This window comes from Microcaecilia unicolor, chromosome 3 (genome assembly GCF_901765095.1).
Source record: "Microcaecilia unicolor chromosome 3, aMicUni1.1, whole genome shotgun sequence".
In the NCBI taxonomy this organism is placed as follows: Eukaryota; Metazoa; Chordata; class Amphibia; order Gymnophiona; family Siphonopidae; genus Microcaecilia; species Microcaecilia unicolor.
In genome coordinates, this window is record NC_044033.1 from 55,670,621 (window position 1) to 55,686,978 (window position 16,358).

Sequence of the window (16,358 nt, forward strand, 5' to 3'; positions counted from 1 at the left end):
GTTTCCAATTTTGAAACCTTAGAGGATTGTGTGGATGATTGTGCTTTCAATTCTCTAATTGCCGTTGCATTGCTTAGAGAGATGTTAATAAATGAAGAACACACCTTATGAAGCACTTTCAGTGCTGACCAGATAGAACCCAGTGTGATCTTGGTTGGTTTATGCAAAGGTTATATTGCTGAAGTACAAAAATCCAGTTCTTCATTAGGCATTTGAATATTTTTTCACTCAACGAATAGTTAAGCTCCAGAACTCTTTCCTGGAGGATGTAGTAACAGTGGTTAGCGTATCTGAGTTTAAAAAAAGGTTTCAACAAGTTCCTGGAGGAAAAGTCCATAGTCTGCTATTGAGACAGACATGGGGAAGCCACTGCTTGTCCTGGGAGTGGTAGCATGGAATGTTGCTACTATCTGGGTTTCTGCCAGGTACTTGTGACATGGATTGGCCACTGTTGGCAGCAGGATACTGGGCTAAATGGATCATTGGTCTGACCCAGTATGGCTATTCTTATGTTCTTAACTCTGATAATGGTAACTGGTTGGGTTTTCAGGATTTCCCCAATGACTATGCATGAGATCTATTTTGCATACAATGGAGGCAGTGCATGCAAATAGATCTCATGCGTAGTCATTGTGGAAATCCTGAAGACCTGACTGGATTGCAGCCCTCAAGGACCAAGATTGGACAATCCTGTATTAGTATAATGGGTTTTTTTTCTTAGTTAATTTATAATTTATGTTCAACATGTCTTTGTTCAACCTTGACACATTCACAAAGTCTTCGATGAATTCTGGGGTTGGCTCAATGAATTCTGGGGTTTCATTAATTAAAAGCTCAATTGTTTTGGAAGCTTGATTTGCTGGAGCTCTATCCTGTTGAAAAATAAAGTATTCAGAAATGTCTCAAATTTCAGGCAGAAGTTTCTGCTGCAGTAGAACATTTTTGGGTTATTTGGAAAAATGTTGGGTGTCCTATTTTTTCAGGACACCGTGTAGATATTGATGCTGAATATCCAGATTTAATTCACCAAAGCACCCAGCATTTTAAAAACATGCTGACCACTCTAGCTGAATATTGTTTGGTTTAATGTAGTTTATTAAAAATTTGATATCCCTTCGCAGGAATATAAGGGTGGTGTACAATGCTAATTAAAAACAGGATGGAAAGGAATTACAAATTGCAAAAAGGAAAGAGGAAAGACAGAGGGGGAAAAAAAGTCAGGTAGGCAGCTGCTCCGGGCTCGGATCGTCAGGAGGGGTGCCAAATGGGAAGGCTAGCTACTGGGAGGGCATTCCAAAGGGAGGTGACCAGGTAGTAAAAAGCATAGTGACAAGTGATTCCTAGCGGGATAAATGAACCGAGGGAATAGAGAGGGGATAGGTACGGGAACAGGCACCAGGCAGTGAAACAGAGAAAGAACAGTTGCTCAGTAAAGAGAACCAGCTATGGACAGAACCTGAGATACCTACAGAGGGGAGATGAGACAAGAGTAAAGAGTGGCTAATAAGATCGAAGGCAGCAGTAAGATCAAGAAAAACAAGAATGGCGGAAAGACCATGATCAAGAGCATAGTGGAGATCATTAAGAAGGGAAGCAATAATTGTTTCTGTGGAGTGACCATTGTGGAACCCAGACTGGAATGGTGAAGAGGAAAAAGATTCAATGTGCTGGTACAATTGATCAAGGATTATTTTTTCAGTAAACATGAAGAGGAAGGGGAGGTTAGAGATAGGTCTGTAGTTAAGAAGAGCAGTAGGGTCAAGGGAAGATTTCTTTAAGACGGGTTTGATGACAGCAGTCCTTGGTGGGGAGGGGGATGAACCCAGTTGACCTATTGTTAGTGATCATAGTGAAGGCCAAAGGAAGGAAACCATGATGATTAAGACAAATTCAGTGGGAGAGGATAGGGTTAAGAGAACAGGTGATTTTACAACATGAATTAAAACACTTTTCAAAGGAGGTGAGAGATGGGAGATTGAATTGAGACCACGAGTGGGGATGTAAAGCTGGTGGAGAGGAAGTGGCATGAAGGAAGACGGCTGGGATAAGAGACAAGGAAGAACAGGAAGAGGGGGAGGGAGGGAAGAAAGAACAAAGTGAAGCAGTCTTTTGTGAGAAATAGGTAGCAAAGCCGTCAGCAGAAACGTTAGCTGGGTACGAGAAAGGGGACCAGAAGTAGAGAGTTGAGAAACCACCCTAAAAAGATTTTGTAGGCAGTTAAAAGCCTGAGCAATGACAGAAGTATAAAATTGGCACTTGGCAGATGTAATCGGCCTTGATAAAGACATAGAAGAGTCAAGTAATGGTAGCAGTCAGAGAAGGACTTAGTTTTGTCGCCAAAGGTGTTCTGAACAGCATAGATGGCACTTAATGAGTTTGAAATCAGTCCAATACAAAGATTTACGAGAGGAACCTAGGATCTTAGAGCAGAGAGGGACTTCTGCAGAGACCATGGTAGTCAGTGAAGCATTCCAAAAGCAGATTTGATCCAAGGAGATAGGAGGTGAAGTCAGAGGGGAAATTGGTGAAAATTGGAATAAGTAAAGAAGGGTCAACAGCCAAAAAGTCAGGGTGAAAAACTGGAATCAAATGGGGAGGGGGGGTAGTGAAAGGTCATGTCGAAATGCACCAGGTAATGGTCTGACCATGGAACTGGGGTAGGGAAGAGGTTAGTGACTGAAAGTGGGTCAGAAGCAGAAGTAAGCGTGAGCAGCCTCATGGGTGGGGAAGGAGACATGTTGGGACCAGATCGAGATCTGAGAAAAGAGACACGAGGAGTCTATCAATTGCTCATGAAGGTGAGTGAAAATGGAGGTTGAAGTCACTGAAGGAGAACAAGGATATGGAAGCATGTAATAGCATCTGAAAGTCAGTGCCAGAAAGAGTCCAAAAGAGAGGATCAGGAGCGGGAGGGAAATAGATTAAGAAGAAGTATATGGGGCGGAAGACCGAGGGCAACAAAGCATAGAATCAGGGAGTGGAAGCAGCTCCTGAGAGAGATCTGAGAAAGGAAGGTGAGATGGCACTATGAATTAGTAACTTTATATTTACTGGTACCAAGACCTGGTGTAGCTTTAAATTTTATCAGTGAGCTCACTACAACTATTAAGGCTATATATTTATTCTAATAACTGGGACAAGTAATATACAAGTATAATCATATACAATTATCTCCAGACCCTCTGAGGACAACAGGCTATAATGAAACATGCACATAGTTTAATTAGGATGTGCAAAGGGATAACCCTTCTCACCCTGGGGTACAGTAATGGGACTGGGGCTAGGTTTAGCTGTAATCTAAAGGATTATTCTAATGACTTCCTTTCCTGATGCATCTCTGCATGCGCTTCATTAGGTAACATAACATAGTAGATGACGGTAGAAAAAGACCTGCATGGTCCATCCAGTCTGCCCAACAAGATAACTCACATGTGCTACTTTTTGTGTATACCTTACCTTGATTTGTATCTGTCTTTTTCAGGGCACAGACTATATAAGTCTGCCCAGCACTAACCCCACCTCCCAACCACCAGCCCCGCCTCTGCCATCCAATCTCCGCTAAGCTCCTGAGGATCCCTTCCTTCTGAACAGGATTCCTTTATGTTTATCCCACGCATCTTTGAATTCCGTTACCGTTTTCATCTCCACCACCTCCCGCGGGAGGGCATTCCAAGCATCCACTACACTCTCCTTGAAAAAATACTTCCTGACATTTTTCTTGAGTCTGCCCCCCTTCAATCTCATTTCATGTCCTCTAGTTCTACCGCCTTCCCATCTCCAGAAAAGGTTCGTTTGCGGATTAATACCTTTCAAATATTTGAACGTCTGTATCATATCACCCCTGTTTCTCCTTTCCTCCAGGTCAGCAAGTCTCTCCTTATACGTCTTGTAACGCAAATCCCATACCATTCTCGTAGCTTTTCTTTGCACCACTTCAATTCTTTTTACATCCTTAGCAAGATACGGCCTCCAAAACTGAACACAATACTCCAGGTGGGGCCTTACCAACTCTTAGCAGAATCCTGTTGGCGTGGAGTTATAATCCCTCTGGCTACTCTAAAAACCAAATCTCCAACACAGCTTTAGTTCCATTCCTTACACTTGGTAAAACATTTAAAACAATAAAAAGAATCACTAAGAGTCCAACAGCATAATGGGAAAGAAGCAATAGAAATGACGAGGAGTGGCCTAGTGGTTAGGGTGGTGGACTTTGGTCCTGGGGAACTGAGGAAGTGAGTTTGATTCCCAGCACAGGTAGCTCCTTGTGACTCTGGGCAAGTCACTTAACCCTCCATTGCCCGCCACATTGAGCCTGCCATGAGTGGGAAAGCGCGGGGTACAAATGTAACAAATAAAAAAATAAAATAAAACAAGAGAAAAGGCTCTTTAAAAATTAGATCAGCATGAAAAAACCCCAAAACAAAACAATGGCTACAGCAAAAATATAGCAATAAAATCTACCCATTCCATAATCTAGATGCACCCCTTGTGCACTTAAATGTCTAGACTATGGTCAACAATAATTTATAGAATACTGCCATATTTAAGTGATCGCACTTACACCAGCTCTATGGGGTGCAACTCTGTTCATGTACATGTTAGGTTATGCTAGTATTGTATAACCAAACTGGGTGCGGTTATCAAATAGGCTCCTACTGCACATCCTCGGGGAACCTAAGTAGAGGCACCCAGTTGTAGAATATCCCCCCTAATGGTTATGTGTATTATCATGCTTGGTTTCATTTTATCATTCTTTTCAAAACAGCGGAACAGCTCCAAACTGCCTCTCCCTGCCAGATCAGTGGCACACACAAAGACACACACATACAGACAGAGAGGCAAGACAGATATATAAAAAAAAACATGCACACATAGAGGGATTGGAAAGAATTCCAAAGTCTATTCGCTGTCCTTTCACAGTCCCCAAAGGATCTCCCAGTTCTTTCAAAGCATTCTTTCTCTGAAGAAGCAGAGTGCTTTTGCTTTCTATTTGTGATCCTAATGCTTAATTTCTCGCAATGTACATAAAACAGTAAATAACTGTCTTCCTTGGACAATAAAATCTGCTTTCATTCAATCAATGAATGGAATTTCCTGTCTATCCACAACAATCAGTTTCACTTAGCTAGTTCCACTGAGTGCATGGTGTTCTTTACAAAGCTTATAAAAATAACTGGCAGCCGGTGTGACAACTTCTGAACAAGTGTTTAACAAACTCGCGAACTAAACTTCACTAAAGTATCCTAGTAATAGACTAAATTGAAAAACATGTTTTCAGTTTTTTCATGTATGTGCAATGGACACACTAGATATACTGCTAGTGTTAAAGGAACTGTGTGTGTGTGTGTGTGGGGGGGGGGGGGGAATCTTTTACAGTTTTCCTACAAAACCTGTTTTTAAGCATTTAAAAGGGCTTTGCATATGAGTATGTGCACAGATAATACCACATGTATTACGTGACCCTTATGTAGGCATGTTCTGGGCGGAGCATGGATAGAGTGGAAGTACATTTGTTCTTTATAAATCACATGTAAATATACGTGGAGGGGCATAATCGAACGCGAACGCCTATCTCCGTGGGCGTCTATGTCCGAAAACGGGTAAGTGAAGAGGAGGGACAGACCGTATTTTCGAAAAAAATGGACGTGTTTTTTTTTTTTTTTTTTTGCGAAAATACGGTTTGTACGGACCAAATGCCATGGATTTGTTCGTTTCTGAGTTAGGCTTTTTTTTTTTTTTTTTTGCGATAATGGAAACTAAAACCGGCCAGCTCAAAAATGTCCTAATCCGAGCCATTTGGTCGTGGGAGGGGCACCTCATCCTGTTTCTCCCTCCCTCCACAGGTCCAGTGTTTCTTCCTATTCCTTCCACCATGGTTCCAGCAACTCTGACTCTCCCTCTCCTCCCCATGGTCTGATGGTGCTGCTAATTTGCCTTGATCATTGCTGGTAGCGGCACTGCAACAATTAAAGCAGTTTCATCAGAGGAGGGTGGGGTGCATCACAGGGAAGGTCGAGACTCTGAGGCAGCCTGCTTTAATTGCTGTGCTGCCGCTACCAGCAGCGATCAAGGCAAATTGGCAGCACCATTGGACCAAGGAAGAGGGAGAGATGCTAGCACCTGGAGCAACTCTGAAGCTGACAATAGCCAGGACAGTGCATGGAGTGTGTGAGAGGGAGGGGGACACCTCTCACTGCAGTGAGAGCAGGTCAGGTCCGGAGCTTCTCTGACTGGCTGCTTGCTGAGGTAGGCTGGGTTCTAGCTGCTGCCGGCTTTAAAATTTGTGGAGGACGTGCTTGCGGCTGGCAAGGCCTCCCCAAGCCTCTTATATGGGGCACCCTGCCCATCTTCAAATCCTTGCTGAAAGCCCACCTCTTCAATGTAGCTTTCGGCACCTAACCATTGTACCTTTATCCAAGAAATCTAGACTGCCTCCAATTTGATTGACTGCACTTTTTTGTCCTTTAGATTGTAAGCTCCTTTGAGCAGGGACTTTCCTTCTTTGTTAGATTGTACAGCGCTGCGTAACCCTGGTAGCGCTTTAAAAATGTTAAATAGTAGTAAATAGTAGTAGTAGTAGTAGTAGATGAACGTTTGAAGAAATCAAATAAACATGTAGACAACACATGGAGCATTTTGTTAATAAAGAACTTATGATTGCATACATAAGAAGTATGGATTTGAGAGATATCTTAGTTCCATCTGCATTTGTAAGAAAATCTACAGTTAAATTTATATCCTCTAAGGGTCATTACCCTTGTGGGAGGTGTTCAGTATGTTGTATTAACACAATTGTCAAATCCATCTGACATTCCAAGATTAGGAAAGAATGTATATTACAACAAATCTCCAACTGTAAACCAGAAAAACTCTTCTATGCATGTGTCTGTCCTTGCAAACTTATGTACATTGGCAAGAGCATGAGGGCTCTCAATAAACAGTAATAGAACACTGTAGTGCTCGTAATAGAAAGATTATAGAGAAACCCTTAGTAGAACATGCCATCAAAATGAATCATAGATTTGAGGAGTTTTAATCTTTTTGTGTTAAGAAAACCTAACACTTCTTGGAGGGGAGGAAATGTAGATAATTTGTTAGTTAGGACTGAACAGAGAATGATATTTGATTTTGGGACTGTTACACTTGGAGGGGCAAAATCAAAAGGGCCACCCAAGTTTTGCGGAGAACGTCATCGCAAAACGTCCTGGTGGAGGGGCGGGGAAACCCGTATTATCGAAACAAGATGGACGTCCATCTTTTGTTTCGATAATATGGTCGGAGACGCCCAAATCCTGAAATTTAGGTCGTCCTTAGAGATGGTCGTCCCTAGACTTGGCCGTTTCTGATTTTCGGCAATAATGGAAACCAAGGATGCCCATCTCAGAAACGACCAAATGCAAGCCCTTTGGTCATGGGAGGAGCCAGCATTCATAGTGCACTGGTCCCCCTGACATGCCAGGACACCAATCGGGCACCCTAGGGGGGCACTGCAGTGGACTTCATAAATTGCTCCCAGGTACATAACTCCCTTACCTTGTGTGCTGGCCCCCCAAATCCCTCCCAAAACCCACTCCCCACAACTGTACATCACTACCATAGCCCTTGCGGGTGAAGGGGGGCACCTAGATGTGGGTACAGTGGGTTTGTGGTGGGTTTTGGAGGGCTCACATTTACCACCACAAGTGTAACAGGTAGGGGGGTTGGGCCTGGGTCCGCCTGCCTGAAGTGCACTGCACCCACTAAAACTGCTCCAGGGACCTGCATACTGCTGTGATGGACCTGAGTATGAGATTTGAGGCTGGCAAAAAATATTTGTTAAAGATGTTTTTTGAGGGTGGGAGGGGGTTAGTGACCACTGGGGGAGTAAGGGGAAGTCATCCCCGATTCTCTCCGGTGGTCATCTGCAGGGGCGTATCTGTGTGGGGCCACAGGGGCCTGGGCCCCCGCAGATTTCACCCTGGCCCCCCTCCCCGCCGTCAACCCTCCCCCGCTGCTTACTTTTGCTGGCGAGGGGCCCAACCCCCGCCAGCCGAGGTCCGACCCGAAGTCTTCATATTTCGTCTTCCTCCGATTCCTCCGTGCTGTGACGTCAGACTCCGAACTGGATTCAACGAATCAGCAGCGTTACTTACAGCATGGCCACAGAGGAGTCGGAGGATAACAAAATATGAAGACTGCGGGTCGGACCTTGGCTGGCGGGGGTTGCGGCCCTCCGCCAGCAAAGGTAAGCAGCGGGGGAGGGTTGACGGCGGGGGGGGTGGAGAGTGACGGCGGGGGGAGGGTGGAGAGTGGAGGGAGGCAAAAATGTGCCCCTCCCTGGCTCTGGCCCCCCCTACCGCCGGATTCCAGATACGCCCCTGGTCATCTGGTCAGTTTGGGCACGTTTTGTGCCTTGGTCGTAAAAAAAACAGGACCAGGTAAAGTCGTCCAAGTGCTTGTCAGGTACACTTTTTTTTCCATTATGGGTCGAGGACGTCCATGTGTTAGGCACGCCCGTCCCGCCTTTGCTATGCCTCCGACATGCCCCCATGAACTTTGGTCGGCCCCGCGACGGAAAGTAGTTGGGGACGCCCAAAATCGACTTTCGATTATACCGATTTGGGCGACCCTGTGAGAAGGACGCCCATCTTCCGATTTGTGTCGAAAGATGGGCGTCCTTCTCTTTCGAAAATGAGCCTGCAAATGGTCTAAATAAGGAGCTAGATTATTTGGCTTGTTTATGAATTATGAAGAAAGTTTTATGTCTATATATGTTATTGTAGTGCAGTAAGGGGCCCTTTTACTAAAGGGCGATAGGGTTACTGTTTGGGTAGCGCATGGCAAAACAGCACTACTGCAAGGTGCACTGAGGCATCCTGCGATATTGCTGTGATCAGCAAGTGCCGATCCCTGTACTAGAAAATATAAATTATTTTCTAGCGGGGGGGGGGGGGGGGGGGGTAGGCATGCCCTGTGGTAATCGGGCAGCACACAGCCATTGCCACACACTGCCCGATTAAAGCAGGATGAGCAAGTGAGCCCTTACCACCAGTTAAATAGGTGGCGGAAAGGGCTCAGGCAGGAATGACTACGAGTCAATTGTGAAAGTAATGCACAGCCATTACTGACACAAATTACAATTTTGGAATTTTTCTGCCACGTTAGGAAGTGGCTGGAGTGTGCGGCAAACCCACATGCTAATCACAGCGCCGGCCACTTTGTAGCATGACTTCTTAAAAGGACCCCTAAGTTCTTAATTAATAATCTGTTTTAACTGATTTTTAATATTTACAAAAGGGACACTTTTTAAGTAGTGACCACGTTTCATTCTTTTACATTCTTAAGTTTTTATTGTCCTTTTCTATGGATGTTTTAAGGACATTATTTATTTATATGCTTACTGTACTTGGTACTTTTACATATTTTAGTTTCAGTTTAATATGTGCTTTATTATTAATTCATGTATGCAGTGGCGTTCCTAGGGGGGCAGACACCTGGGGCGGCGCCCCGCCCCCCGGGTGTAGCGCCCCCCCCCCCCCGATGCAGCGAGGACCCTCCCCGGCAAAAGAGCCCCCCCCGGGTGCATGCCGCTGGGGAAGGTGCCGCAGCGCGCGCCTGCTGCGAGTTTACTAACTTTGCTCGTTCACTGCAGCTCCCTCTGCCCCGGAACAGGAAGTAACCTGTTCCGGGGCAGAGGGAGCTGCAGCGAACGAGAGAAGTTAGCAAACTCACGCAGCAGGCACGCGCTGCGGCACCCCCCAGCGGCGTGCACCCGGGGTGGACTGCCCCCACCGCCCCCCTTGGTACGCCACTGTATATCTTATATTTATTATTTATTCAGTGTGATAACCTCTTCCCATTGTTTTATTACAAATTTGCATTCCAGTGACATCATTTGCATTCCAGTGATGTCATTAGCGTCCTTGGAATGCATTTAGGGGCTCTTTTACTAAAAGAAATGGGCTTGCCATGCACCAATCCAGAATTACTGCCGGGCTACCACAGAGCCCTGGTAGTTCTGACCCCCAGCACGCACCATTTCTGGTGCTACAAAAATATTTTCTATTTTTGTAGTGCTGGTGCTTACCAAGCTGTATTTGCTGCCCTTCAATGGGTGGTGGTAAGTGCTCCCCTTCCAAAATGGCGGTGCAGTAAGTGGTTCAGTTACCTCATGACCATTTCATTTTTTTTAAAAAGAGACAGGCTTTTACTTGCTATGGTAAAAGGGGGCCTCACCGTGCATCAAAACATGCCCTGTACAAATTTGACAATTTTCTCTTTTATCATGAGTCTTAAGATATAATTATTGTATTGGCACAGCCTTTTATTAGCCTTTTCACATTTTTATTTTCATGGAACCCACTGAATACTGAGGTATATAGCTGTCAATGCTTATCATTTATCTATTTCATCCTGTACTGCATGTCTTCACACTTGGTAATATATATTTTAATTCTGTCCATATGATACATTTTATCTGAATATGTAAGTATTTTGATTGCATGCTTTTATATGATTTTTTTCACTTATATGTTTTATATTATTGTTTTTATATATTTTTAATTTTAATTGTTTTTTGTTTTATAATATTGTTTTTATATATTGATTTTTAATTTTAATTGGTTTATATGTTTTGTGGTACTACCCCTGATGCAAACTTCGTGGGAAACGTGGCCATGTCAGGTTATTTTTAAAGAAATATTTGCTGTGTGACTTTCATCTGGGATCTGTTCTGTCTTTTGGCATGGGCAGAGAGTGGGCATTCCTATGCTAAACAGTTAGCGTATCTACATTACCACACACTAAATCGTTAGGGGAAGGATAACGCAGGAGCCATTACCACCTACAAAATGAGTAGTGTTAAGTACTCATGGGGTAATTTTAAAAAATAGCCATGGTAACATTAGCACATGGCCCTTAATGCAAAAAATAGAAAAAAAGGCATTTTACGGCTGCGTGAGGGCATGCTATGTTTATATGACCTGCATGTAGATGTTTCCATGGGTATAGTTAGAATGGAGATAGGGTGGAGCTTTAATCTGCAAACATATTTTATGTATATGCATAGAGAACTTGTTCAAATCTACAGGTGTAAATTTGTGTATGAAGATTTATGTACTATCAGGGTTAGTTCTCGGTGCTTATTTTATAAATGCAAAGAGGCGCCTATGTTGCCTATTTAAAACAAGCAGTTTTGTGGATTTTGAGAGAAGACCAAGGAAATCTGGAGGTGGGTCACTAATGGCCAGATGCTCAGAATACTGCTGTTACAGTGCGGAGAAAAGAACTTCCAAATGCTCAGTGCTAATGGCATGCAAATTTTATGCGTGCTGTTAGCGCTTAGCATTGGAAAGTAAGGAAGGAGGACATGCCAAGCGCACGTGCAAAAGACCTGTGCAAAGGCGCTGGGGTTCTCCACTGGCCACCGCGCATATGAAACTTAATAGGGGTAAGTCCTTGAGCAACCATGGGATAAGACAGCTTTAAGGGTCTCCCACAGATTTTGCCCACCTGAAAAGTATTCTGTGATGGAGGCAACTCCACTGCAGGGCGTGGTTTCACCTACAAATCTTTCCTAATGGCACCAGACAGGATTGTTTGATAAGACTTATGCTCCTTTAACTGCAAGTCTGAGAATCCTCTCCCCCCCCCTTTACTTTTTTTCTAGGGTGAATAATTTATATGGCCAGCAACACCGGTCTCTATTCCTCCCCATGGCTAGGCACAACCCTAATGCCTTCTCTGAGCTGGCGTAGGGTTTCTCATGGGAGGAACGTCCTTATTTGGTGCACTGCCCGCTGAGCATTGGGGCATGCTCATTGTCCTCAGAGCCAGCGAGCTTATTATTTCACGTGCTTATCGGCTCTGAGCATTCAGCGCTAGCAAATGTGGGCGCCAGTCCAGCACTAATGGCCTCTAGCGCCCACATTTGCTTCTGAGCATCAGGGCCCAAAATGCTACAGAATATTCAATAACACATCATTCCCTACACAGAGATGCTAAAAAAATTCAGAATGTACTCTAGAGGAAAGAAGGGCAAGTGCAGTACAATAGAAACATTCAACTGTCTAGTAGGCTTTTGTAAATTACAAGTACGTAACATTTGCTTTAGAAAAAGGAACTCCTGAGCAGGGGAGAGCAACCTTTACACACAGAGGGCCACATGAATATCAGTTCTACCCCTAGTGGGCAATAACATTTTGTAGTGTTGGAACTGGAAACGTGCAGAGCTCCATAGACCTTCTGTGATAGATAAATAAGTAATAACTTAACTAAAAACAATCCAGCCGCTATTCAAAAGTATTTAACCGGCCAGGAACGGCACCTGGCCAGTTAAATACCCTCAAGCTGGCTATCCATCGATATTCAGATGGAGATAACCGGCTATCTCCTGCTGAATACCCCGGTCAGCGGCTATGTCATGTGACGTGGAGGGGCATAATCGAACGGTGTCGGCCATCTCCGTGGCTGGCTCTGCAAATGGGCGGAGCCAACTGTATTTTCGAAAAAGATGGCCGGCCAACTTTTTCTTCGCTAATATGGTTGGGCCCGGCCAAATGTCAGAGATGGCCGGGTTTGAGATGGCCGGCATCGATTTTCAGCGATAATGGAAACTAATGCCAGTGATCTCAAACCTGGCCAAATCCAAGGCATTTGGTCATGGGAGGAGCCAGCATTTGTAGTGCACTGGCCCCCCTCACATGCCAGGACACCAACCGGGCACCCTAGGGGACACTTCTAAAAATAATAAAAATAGCTCCCAGGTACATAGCTCCCTTACCTTGTGTGCTGAGCCCCCCAAATCCCCCCCTCCAAAACCCACTACCCACAACTGTACACCACTACCATAGCCCTTAGGGATGAAGGGGGCCACCTACATGTGGGTATAGTGGGTTTTGGGGGGGGTTGGAGGGCTCCCATTTACCACCACAAGTGTAACAGGTAGGGGGGGAATGGGCCTGGGTCCACCTCCCTGAAGTGCACAGCACCCACTAAAAACTGCTCCAGGGACTTGTATACTGCTGTCAGGGAGCTGGGTATGACATTTGAGGCTGGCACAGAGGCTGGCAAAAAAGAGTTTTGGGGTTTTTTTGGGGGTTGGGAGGGGGTTGGTGACCACTGGGGAGTAAGGGGAGGTGATCCCTGATTCCCTCCGGTGGTCATTTGGTCAGTTGGGGCTCCTTTTTGAAGTTTGGTCGTGAAAAAAAAGGGACCAAGTAAAGCCGGCGAAATGCTCGTCAAGCCTGGCTTTTTTTTCCCATTATTGGGCGAAGCCAGCCATCTCATGAGCACGCCTCTGTCCCGCCCCCATCCTGCCTTCACTACCCTACCGACACGCCCCCTTGAAGTTTCGCCGGCTCTGCGACGGAAAGCAGTTGAACCCGGCCAAAATCGGCTTTCGATTATACCGATTTGGCCGGTTTCAGGAGATCGCCAGCCATCTCCCGATTTGTGTCGGAAGATGGCCGGGGATCTGTTTCGAAAATGAGCTGGATAGCCAGTTAATGCCGATTTTCATCAGCTGACCAGTTAAGTTTAGTGGCCAGATAGACCCGCATAAATAACATGTCTATCTTTGGCCGCTATAACTTAACCGGTCAGCCAATGAATATTGGCTTAGCCAGCTATGTTTGTGGTGCCCCCCCCCCCCCCAAAAAAAAAACCTGGAAATTTAATGCTGGTGGCCAAATACGGTCCCGGCATTGAATTTCTGGGTTCGCTGGCAACTGCGGAAGTTAGCCAGTGTATCTTCTATGGTCTCAATATTGGCTTCAATGTAAACAAACTGGTAGAGCGGCTATTCTGAAAATATTTGTGAAATTCAGTATTTAAAAGCACCAAAACTCTGGTTAATGACGTTTCCCATGGTCTCAGGGGCCGCATAAAATTAAATGGTGGACTGTATTTGGCTTGCAGGTTGCCCACCTGATTTGAAGTTCAAGGGGGAAGGATGAGAAGAAATATGAGGCAATATTTCTTGAGTTGATGTCTAAGATAGCCTACCAGCAGAGGTGATAGCAAACAACCACAACCATGACAATATTTAAGCATATTTGGATTAGATACTAGATAAAGAGGACAGTGATAAAAGCAAGAGAGAAAGAAGGGGAGGGTAAAGACATGGGATAAAGAGGAATATGGGTCTTGGTTTAGGTATGGAAACAAGTTCATCTATCTGAAATTGTGGAAAGCTAAAAGAGGGAGAAAATGTTAGCTTGTTTGAAGAAGCAGCACAGCTGTATCTTGCTTCTAGGGAGACGTGGCAAGGTTGACTAACATGAAACAGTAGTAAGGCTTTGGCAAACTAGAATAGGTATCAGAATAACTTGCTTAGCTCCCACAACTAAGTTGAAATGAATAAGGTGTGACCATTTGCTGGCAGTTAGGCTTGAATAGCCAACAGTATCCCTGCCCCAGTCAACTTACACAAAGGTATGGTGAATGGGGTGCCACTCACTAGTTGCACAGCATGGTACCAGCAGTCCAAGACCGATAAAGTTACTGAGAAACCAAGCCTGTGGGATGGTTATTCAGCAGCATAGTCATCTTAAGACCTTGCTTGCTTATTGGTATGGTGTATCCATCTTGAGGCCTTGTCTATTATTTATTTATTTATTTATCACATTTGTACCCCACATTTTCCCACCTTTTTGCAGGCTCAATGTGGCTTACAGAGTGTTATTATAATGTAGTCATTACATGATCTTAAATACAGTCAATAGTAGGCTGAAGGTAGATGAGGATTTAGATGGGAAGGTGTTAGGTAAGGTCATGTGAGAGGTGTTGTTTGATGAACCTGAGTGGTTTAAGGGATGATTTATTTCATTAAGGATTTCTTTTGTAGGCTTTGTTGAAGAGATGTGTCTTCAACGATTTGCGAAAGTTGGTTAGATTGTCCATGGTTTTCAGGGTCATGGGTAATGCGTTCCATATCTGTGTGCTTTTGTACGCAATTCATTGGCATACTCATCTGAAGCTTTGCCTGTTCAGTGGCATGGCCGTTTAGTGGTGTCAGCATTCAGTGTCATGGCTGTTTAGTGTGATGGACGTGTGGTGGGATACCCATTAACATAGTAACATAGTAAGTGACGGCAGATAAAGACCTGAACAGTCCATCTAGCCTGCCCAACAGTCACATTCATTATCAATTCATGATTAAATCAACAATGAATGTGATATTATATACTTTATCACAAGTCTTTCTTTGGCATTTTTGGGACATAGAGCATAGAAGTCCGCTCAACTCTGTCCTTATGTTCCATGCACTGAAGTTGCCATCAAAGCCCACTCCAGCCTATCCAAATCCGTCATTTGCGGGAACCAGTCAGTAAAAGTCTGCCCAGCACTGTTTTCAGTTCCAGCTACTGAAGTTGCCACTGAAGCCCTTTCCAGCCTGTCCTAAACTGGATTGCCATATACAGACACAGACTTACAAAGTCTGCCTGGCACCAGCCTTAGTTCTTCACAGCCAGAGTAGCCGTCCAAGCATCACTCACACATCCACCCTCTGCAGCCATTTAAGGTTTGTTTGGTTTTTTAAATGTATTTTTGTTTTCTACTATCTATTTTCTAAATAGGGTTCCTCTGTTTTCATCCCACGCCTTTTTGAATTCTGTCACAGTTTTTGTCTCTAGAGTAACCGCATATATAGCAAGAAGGCAGCAGCAAAATGTGCACTCCTGTACATCTTGCGGACAAGCACCATGAACCATGCACAGCCACAAGTATATGATTCCAGTCTGCACAACACAGACTATAAATGAGGAAAATGGCTGCCAGGAGGGAGCACAATTTTTCCCATGAGGAAAGCAACTCCTGGCAGTGCTCATTTTGGCAATTTAGCATCGATTATTCAGAGACTGCCTCCTCATAATGCAGCCAGAAGTGTGTGGGAGGAGATCTGGATGACTCTGGAAAGGTATGAATCAACAACTGTCTCTATGACCCCCATCTCCTACATCAACTAAGCCACAATTAGCACAGGGATAACACATAGGAATGCAGCAGTGTAATTAGGCATGACATTAGCCCTCAGCCCTCCCCCACATCATAATAGTAGAAGGGCTGAAGAAACCATGCAACACCCCGGGGCAACACCACCGCAGTAGGGGACAATATGGAAATGGAACCATCGTAATGTTGCAGGCACACACATGCACAGGTTTGTCATTCCTGATTCACAAATGGTGCTCATGCTGTCAGCCAGCACACACATAGGCACCCCTCCCCCTCTCCCCCATGGAGATGGAGGGGCCATGACACATGGCAGCAACTGCACCACTCCTAAAAGGACCCTTTAGGCCACATGCAAACTATGTAGTATGCAGCCTCCAGCATAATGTATTTGCCACAGGGGAAAGGTGGACCATGTAGGGAAG